The following is a 9618-nucleotide window of genomic DNA, read 5'->3' as shown; positions in this document are numbered from 1 at the left end:
ATAACTTACAACAATTATACAATCATAGAACTACTCTTATCTTAATTTCAAATCAAATGGAATAAAAACCTAGCAACACTAATCGCAACTGCTAGGGAACACCACGTGGTATTCGTAACCCTCGAACCCAGTTAAATGCGCATCAAGAGCAATGAAACCATTAAAAGTCAAAGACTGACAATTCATTAATGCACGTGCAAGTGTGTAGTGGAAAAGTCGATAGCACATTTGATGCCATCATTGCAAGCAGGTGAAATGTGTGCGAAAGTGTAATGAAAAAGTAAAACTTGGCAAATGCAAATGAGTTGCATGAACCAACTTGGCGTGTGGTTGTGTGCGAGGATATTTGTGGAAAGACGTTAGAAATGGCAGATGAAAATTGATAGTAACGCGCTAGAATGACAACTAGCGCGACAGCAATGTGTTCACTTTATCGACTTTTCATCACCTCTCAAGTTGTTACAGCCACCATTCACCCTCATACAATTCAATATAGAAGTAATGAATTTCTGCCAGTTACGGCTAAGTACTGCTGAGCTATGCAAAAGAAAATATCAAGCACTACTCAGCTGCTGCACTTTTGTCCCCATTAACATATGAGCAGTTCATGGTTCGGCGGAAATTTCGTGGCTTCACATCTCAAAGCCGCAGCAGTGAAAATGTATGCTAAGCATTTGTAAATGTGTTTGCTTGTGGGTATGTTTCAGCCCGGTGACAGTTATATAATATCATCGGTTTTAGCAGCGATAAAGTTGAAATTGTCAGTTCGCAGATGTTTGTTGCTGTGAATATTAATGAAAGGATAAAACATGTGCGGAACTTTCAGTATCCTCTTCCAGTGATTTTGTGAAAGAATGAATGTGAGCCTTTTTGAGTAAAGAGTTAGAAATTTTCCAGTTGTGAGTGTAAGTCTTCTTCAATGAACATATTAAATATATGTTCTGCCATAAGTTCTGTTACAAGTTCAAGCAATCAAGCAATAATAAATATGAAATTTTAGCACAATTTCATAGTCATATCTTAAATAAGCGATGTAACAAATTTTATTTCAAATGATCACCTTTTGTTTCATACAAACTCTCAATCGAGTCGGCCATTGATTAATAGCAGCACGTACAGTTTCTATTAGTGTTGACGATGCTGTTCGAACCAAAGATTTTTTTAGACTCTGCAAATTTATGTTGGGTATTCGACCGGCCATGTTCTCCATCTCTGAAAGCAAACGGTAGTGAAATGGATTCAAGTCTGGACATCCAAGAGGACAATCATTTACAGCTATGAAACCAGGAATATTGTTTTTAAGGCACTGCTGACCGATCTAATGCTCTCCATCGAAGAAAGTATGGCTTAACTTATTTACCATGTCTTCTAAAACATGTTATTTTTTGTTAAAATGGTGCTTTCATGGAAGTTGATCATGTGCCACTGAAGAAGCATCTGTTAAGACTAATTTGCTTCAAACACGGTGTTAAAAGATAAACAGTTGATCTACGCTCGAATTTTATGTAGAGATTATATCAAAAAAGTCTTGGTATTAACCTGGTCTATATACTCTTAATATAATTTTTTGCTTTCTAAGGGGATTTTTGCGAATGTATGAATTGGATCGAACCACGTGGGGCCCAACATATCAAACTTTGCTGTAAGTTTGCATTGTTCACGACTTAAATAAAACATTTAACTGATATTATGCTTTATTGCGCTTGGTAACAACTTTTTGATAAATAAAAAAAATATTTTTTTAATAGTTAGTACACTTATTTAATTAGCCTTCCAAAGAATGAAGAAGGTATTATCTCACATTGAGGGGAGTTTTATAGTGACCAGATAGTGAGACCATCCAAAGGAATCATGTTACACAATTTGTGAGGTAGTACCGCTACAAAATTCTATGGAATAATGAGAAGAGAAGACTATCTGCATATTTTCAGAATATATACCTAATTTTCTTGAAAGGAGTGCTGGTCGTAAAGCTTAGTATCCAGCTCTCAAGAAATGTGAAAACTTTATATAAAAAAACGCTTAGGAAACGGTCAAGTAACCTTCCTGCGATAAATTTACTTGTGCTAGTATGCAACTCTAAAGAAATCTATACAATAATGTATTTTTTTTTCTTGAGCAATTACTTGAGAGCTTAACAACCTTAAAGAAGAAGTTATATTTCAACAGGAAGAAGACCCAAAACAAAAATTCAAAATTTCTAAGTAATGGCTTGCCGAACCAAGTTTCTTATTGATGCAGTGGTCACCCGATATTCTGATCTCAATCGGATTGAGCATTGTGGTCAATCATCAAATGAAGATTAGAACAACACCCATCAACACCAATGAGTCTGTACGAGTTTTGGCAAGGGATACAACAATAATGACATAGCATTCCAAATGATTTTATAAAGTATTCTAAACCTTATACAAGATATTTTGTGTAATAAAGATTTATGGATTATTACTAGAGCTATTAGCTATTGTTTTGATTTTATTTCTTGTTGTTCGCAGTTATAAATTCACAATTAATAACTTTTCCATGCATGAACTATAGCATGGTGAGGGGGACAACCATTGGTTCAAACAAGATGACGGTACATGCTACACAGCCAACGAAGCATTGAAATATTTATTCAAGGAAACTTTTGGTGACTAATAATTTACTTTGAATAGTAAATGGTAAACACAAAATTATATGGGTTTAAATTGCTCTTGAAAACCACATATTCAAAAACACACCCTTTAAAAGCCAAACTTTAAACTCGGATGTGTACCGTAAACAATTGGACCAGGTGAAGGAAGCAACCGCCCAGAAGAAACCAGCTTTGGCTAATAAGAGAGGAATTGTCGTCCATCATTACAACACCAGACCACACATTTACTGTCGCAGTTTACTGTCTATGAAGACGAGAGTTTCTATGGGAGTGGCATTATGAAATTACCTTAAAAATATAAACCAGTTATCGAACAAATCAGTGCGTATTGGATGGAAATTTAAAAGACCATCAGTAGCATAAAGTGAGTAAGTCACTATGAAAATTCTAGTAAAAGTGGTAATACTAATAGTAACAATAATTGTACATGTGGATGCCACAATATCATTACAATTAACATTGTTGCGATATGACACGTCATCACTACCATATCTACTTACAAATTCAATTAAGCGAGAAAGAGTTAAAAATTTAATACCAGCATTAAAATGATTTAATTATTACGCAAAATATAGAACATATTATATTTATTGCAAATAAAAGTGCTGCACGCGTGCAACACCCGGCCTAAAGCAACACAAATAATGATAACAGCGATAAAGGTAATAATGGGATTGTGTGGTGCACGTATCTAACAAGATGAGTTGTTTAGGCCATGCTTCTCGCACAAAGTATGATGCTGAAATGATTTAAAGTAGTAAGAAGAATGGAAGTCAAAAATGAACTTGAACTGTATACAATAAATATTTCAAAGGCTTTCTCAATTTTTAAAATATAAAAACGGGAAACGAACTAAAAATAAGTAACTGCCATGCCACCCACCAATATAACTGATATGTCGCTTACTTGGCGGGAGCAATAACCGCAAAGTCAGTACCAGTCAAAGCACCTGACAGCAACGAAAATAAAATAATACAAACAAAAAATCCATTGAATTTAAAAAACTTAAATAAATGTATGTACGCGTGTGTGTGCGCGCTTGTTCATAAATACGTAAACTGTTAATGAGCACCAGGAAGGGAGTTGAAAGTTTTTAATGCTTACCGCAAAAAATAAAAATAAAATCATAAAACCATTGCATTCAGATAGCTTTGTATGTATATGTGTGTGTTTGTGCTGGAAAATAAATGATTGTGGCAATACTATTTAAAATGTTAATTTTTAATAAGTCAACCAAATCAGAGGCAGTAATTGTCCGTCACTTGCTCTACAATGTAGGCCCTTAATTGTACCAAAGTTCAATCGAAATGAAATTTAAACTTTACTAAAGTCATTTCAATAAGCTCTATTATAGATATGTATGAATTTCGAAAGTGTATGACCAAATATGAATATAGCAGGTGATCCAGGTAGAGGTACTTTTCCAATAGCATTTTTTTTTTTCACATTTCACGCGTGAGCCGTGTCAAGCTGTAATGTTTTTTTTCAGTATTTTTTGACATTTCATCATGGAAAGACTTACGCCTGAACAACGTTTACAAATCATTCAACGTTATTACGAAAATTAACGTTCTGTGAAGAATGTGTTTCGAGTTCTCTGCTCAACTTATGGTCAACACAATCGCCCACCTGAGCGTGATATTCGCAACACAATCATATATTTTGAGACCCAGGTTTCATTTTTGGATAATATTCGACCGAATAGAGTACGTCCAGCACAGGAAAAGAAGAAGAAAATATAGCCGTAGTTAGGAGTGTACATGGAGACCATACTTCTGCAAAAATGACGCCGGTCAGAACGTAACCGTCAATCGCGACCATTATCGCGAAATGATAACCGATAAAGTGATGCCTGAAATTGAAGCCCGCGATCTCGGATACATTTGCTTTCAAGAAGACGGAGCTAATTCCCCCACACATCGCATGAATCTATGGATTTATTGAGAGAACACTTCGGCAAGTAGATAATTTCAAGTTTTAGGCCGGACGATTAGCCACCAAAGTCGTGTGATATCGTTAGATTTTCTCCTGTGTGAATATATAAAGTCTAAAGTTTATGAGGACAATCTCGCAAACGTTACGCGTTGAAATGCTCGATCGAGACATCGAAAATTGAACTCAATGGAAAAAAACATTTAAGACGTAGCCGCGGGCAAGAGATAATTATGCCAAAGAATGTTCCTTGGAACGATAATAAACATTCCCTATTCAATTTGAGGTTTCTGTGTTTTTTATTTAAAAAAGTAGGGAACCTCGAAATGGAGCACCCCTTAAAACATTATTTTAAGTGTTTACAAAGGTTTGAAAAATTTATAATCACGAAAGTATATTTTCTTTAGCACCTAATATACTATTTTATATTTTAGGTTAGGGTATTGTGAACCTCCTCACCCTAATGACAAGTCACGCTAGTAGGAAAAGTCGGAAAAAAAGTCAAAGGGACATAATAGTGTAGAAATTTTAAAAAATTCCTTTGGGTGTCTGCTTCATATGTATGTTAATCAATGGGGTCCTGAAGTCATGGAAAGCTTGCCTCATCCGAGTCGCCCATCCACCTTTGTTAATGACTAAAAAATCGAAAAACTTATAGAAACAGTTCTTGTTCTTGAAAATAGTTGTGATTTCATCATCGAATTTACATAGGATATCAACATCTCTTATGGAACGCCTGAACACGTTTGATTAGTGTGTCAATGCCAGATTCTTGCAAAAAAGCGTAAACTTCCCAAAAAAATGTTTGAGAACGTACCCGGCATATATCAAAGAATGGGGACCAGACTTGGGTTTGTAAATACGAAACCATCAATAGTCTGTCGAAAAGCTTCAAACCAACCGAAAAAAAATCGCCAAAGGCACTGAAGGCCATCCCGACAGAGGTTTATAACAGGTTCGTGGAAAGTTGAATCAAATATTTGCTCGCTCAGGAGCCTACTTTGAAGGTGGTAATATAGATTTGTATTGAAATATACTATATGAAAATGTAGTACTTTTGTCAATCCAGGTTACACTTGAGATTTCAGATATATACTATAAGTATGGTAGCAAGAACATGGAACTAATTATGAAGTTGACACACAAACATTATGAATGCCTCATGTTAGATAAATGATCGAAATAACAGTATAGAAATAACCAATTATTATAGATGGGAATATATACAATCGTTATTGCAGATAATATAAAAATAGTGTTGTCTAAAGTATTAATTCACACTAGGGAATAAAAAAACACAAGTGGAAAATCTCTTCTTTAAAGGGAAACATGAGATGTTTTATATAACTATTATTTGGAAAAGATTAAGAAATTTCGTAATAATCATTTTTCTTAAATTTTCAATATTCATTAATAATTTTATAGTACTTTATAATACCTTATTAAATAATTGTAAGAGTAATAAAGAAAGTGCATGAAGCCATTATGCAAGCCAAGAAACAATTCAGAACAAATTTCCGGTATTTAATAAACCTGACCCCACGTAGGTGTAGTTAAATGAGAACAAAATTGCCAACATCGTTCTGTAACGACATCGCTTCACATTGGTCAGAGGTTAATGTCGAAATAAATTAATTTTTAGGAACACATGCGGGCGCTTTGCTGCATGAAAATACCACTTTAATTCCAGTTATTTGCAACACAGCAATGCAAATTATCGCTTACCGCACAATTATATCAAATTGGCAACATTAAAAGCAACAACATGAATAATAACCACAATGCGAACAACAACAACAACCGCAATTTATTCAGTGGAGCACTGCGCTGGTCATAAGTGTAAATATATATGCACACATGCATGTATGTTTGTATGTATATATGTGCATAATTGCGTATGAAGAAACCAAACAAATATTTTCTGCATGAATTAGGTTTATTAGCTTGCGTTTGCATGACTTTCACCATATTTTTTATTTGCTGCAATAAATAAATATCTGTGTGTGAACAGATTCGACTTTCGCTGGGTGGCACTTCGCGATTGCAATTGTGGACAGATTTTTAAGTGCGTGTACATATTACAACACGCAAGAAAATTTGATTACGATTTCAAAAAAATTAATAATACAAAAATTATTTAATTTATAAAAATGTTTGAAAYTWTTTCACAATAAGCCATGTCAGTTTTCGTAAAGRTATCTGGACAAAAAAATGTTATAAAATTTTAATATTTCAATTTGTTAAAACATCTTTATTATTAATGTAATATTTTTTAGAATAAATAAAAAATAAATTTTTGTATTAATTTATTTTTATAATTTTAATTTTTCAACGAATTAAAAAAATGTTTAACAAAACAATTTTGATCGTTCAGTTTGTATGGCCTCTATATGATTTAATGGTCCGCTATCAACGGTTCTGACAGAATAGCAGCTTGTTGTTGAGAAAAGGACGATATCTCAGAAACTAATGGACTAACTAGTTCCCGTATACCATATACAGACAGATGGATGGAAGAATACAGGGACGGACATGACTTAATCGACTAAACTGGTATTATGTTGATATGTTCAGGGGACAGAAATAAGAAAAAAAAAACATTAACTTCGGTTGTAGTAACCGAAGCTATAATAGATTAGGTTAGGTTGTAGGACTGATCCTGGCACAAAAGATGATACAGAATCCCTCCTGAACAACTGTGATCGCTTGTCCTCTGTGATGCCCACTTTTAGGTATAGATCACCAGTCCATTATAAATCGATGAAGCGCTTTAACCTACCACAAATTTCTTAAGACAACTGATAAAAATCCCAGTATCTTCACCAGTTACTCCGAATGGTGACAACCGAGAAGCTTTAGTTAAGAGAAAGTGATAATTCAGCTTTAGAAATTTGCGCCCGCTAAAATATATAATCTCACCGCATATGCCCCTAATGGATAGTATTCTGTCAGAATGGCGGCAAGTACTTCAGAGGGCCTTCACTTTGTGCCAGGAAGATCTCACAACGCATAAGTTTTGGTTTTTAACCAGCGCTTGTCAAGCTGGTTCATATACCCAATGTTAGATCGCAAGAGAATTTCCCTCTTATTGATCCTCATATGAAATAGGGGTAAGGATACCCTCTTTGCAGATTTCGTTGTGAACCAGTATTTGTCAGCACGAATGGCAGCTATGCACATATATGGTATAATATCAGCTTATCTTTATATACCTACTTTATAGGAATGATAGCTACTCTAAACATCTATACGGATGTCTCGAAAATGGACGATGGAGTTGATGCTGGAATATACTGTCAAGAATTAGGCGTAAGGCAACCTTTTAAGTTACCGGACCACTGCAGTATATTCAAGCTTAGGTATTTGATTTTGTGAAAGCCGCGAAGCTTACCACTAATGCACTTGCAGCCAAATCCAGAGTTAACATCTACGTACACAACCAAGCAGCAATCAAGGCTCGTACCGCATATCGGACAGAAGTGCCTTAGGAAGCATGCAGCAATGGAAAGTTTTGCCAGAAGTAAGCAACTTCACTGCCACTGGGCCATAAGGTAATGAAATAGTGGACAGGATTACCAAAAATGGTGTACGGCTAATATCCGAAAACGTGATCAACATTGAGAAACTCATGCATCGTCTAGATCTTGACAGAAGCTTGATACAGAAAGTTAAAACCCGATGGAACGAGCTACCTGGGTGAAAAACTGCAAAAGTCATGTGCAAAACGGTGTCTGGTGGCGACACACGCCCGCATGATGGGACTGACAGATCGATAAGACTGCAAGAAATCTCTAGAGCAGGGCACCAGGGAAACAATGGAGAATCTCTTATGCACCTTAAAAATATAGTTTTGAAAGAACTAAGTAAAAACACAAACTATAAACATAATTGTTTGAATTTCCCGTTATTGTTGGAAATACTATTATTCACATATGTGAACTCACAGAAGCACATACATGCTCACATATATGTATGTATATGGAAATGAATATAAGTAACCATTTGTAGCAATTGTGTTAGCAAATTGGTCACTTTCGTTAGTGAAGTTCATAAATTTTAAATTTCGCTAATTAAACACTTTCCATGTGTTGCAAATCGCTGTTGTCTACCATTGCTGTACGCCATATAAATCAAGCCCATGCCAATACAACTCTGTATGTACCTGTGAGTATGCAAGCATTCCGCTGTCAAGCAGCGCAAACCCAATTGCCTCGAAACGCCAATGCCGTGTGACCTCCCAGCGAGCGCGACAAGTGTGAACAAATTGACGCTGATAAGGCGCAACGGGCACGTAGCAGCAACTGGCTGTATTACACGTACACACAAATATACACATGTATGTGTGCCTAAATGTTATTTGGGGGCATAAGCCTATAGCCACGGGCTGCATAGGCGCCTGTGCATATGTTAACGCGCATTAACTAATGTGCGTAACGGTAATTGTGTACATATTCGTATTTGTATGTATGTATGTGTCGGTGCGCGAAAGTGTGCCTACGCATTTGGTGTGAATTTATTAATGTGTTTCGCATTAAATTTAAGCGACCCTTGTAAATTTTAGCAATTATTATTGTTTTTTTTCTGCACGTTTCGTGCATTCGTGAGCGCCTCGCTTGAAAACTCTCCGTGAGCATAATAAATTCATATGACTCGCGGCGTCCCTGTAGGAATTTACATACCAACAATGACAAGGTCATCTTCTATGCTTTACTCATAAATATTAAATATTTTCTTCTGAAGTAGAGCTATAGTTTGTCACGAGTTAGCTTCACATTTGTTATCTCAGTCTTTTTAATCTACGGTTAGATGATATTACCTCAAATATTTTCTACATTTAGAATATACTAGGTCCTGTAATGAGGAAAATTTTAAATTGTGTCTTTTTTGAAACAAGCCAAGAGCAGAACATTGCACAAAAACGTTTGAAACCGTTTAAATAAGGCTGGCTACAAAAATAATTTCTGGGCTGGGATTTAGAATAACTATTAGCACCCGATTTCGGGGATAAAATGAGTATGTACTAACACTTTACTAAGTCGTTTCTAATT

This window comes from Bactrocera latifrons, unplaced genomic scaffold, assembly GCF_001853355.1.
Source record: "Bactrocera latifrons isolate USDA-ARS-PBARC rearing strain unplaced genomic scaffold, ASM185335v1 scaffold_89, whole genome shotgun sequence".
Lineage (NCBI taxonomy): Eukaryota > Metazoa > Arthropoda > Insecta > Diptera > Tephritidae > Bactrocera > Bactrocera latifrons.
This window is presented reverse-complemented; position numbering follows the sequence as displayed.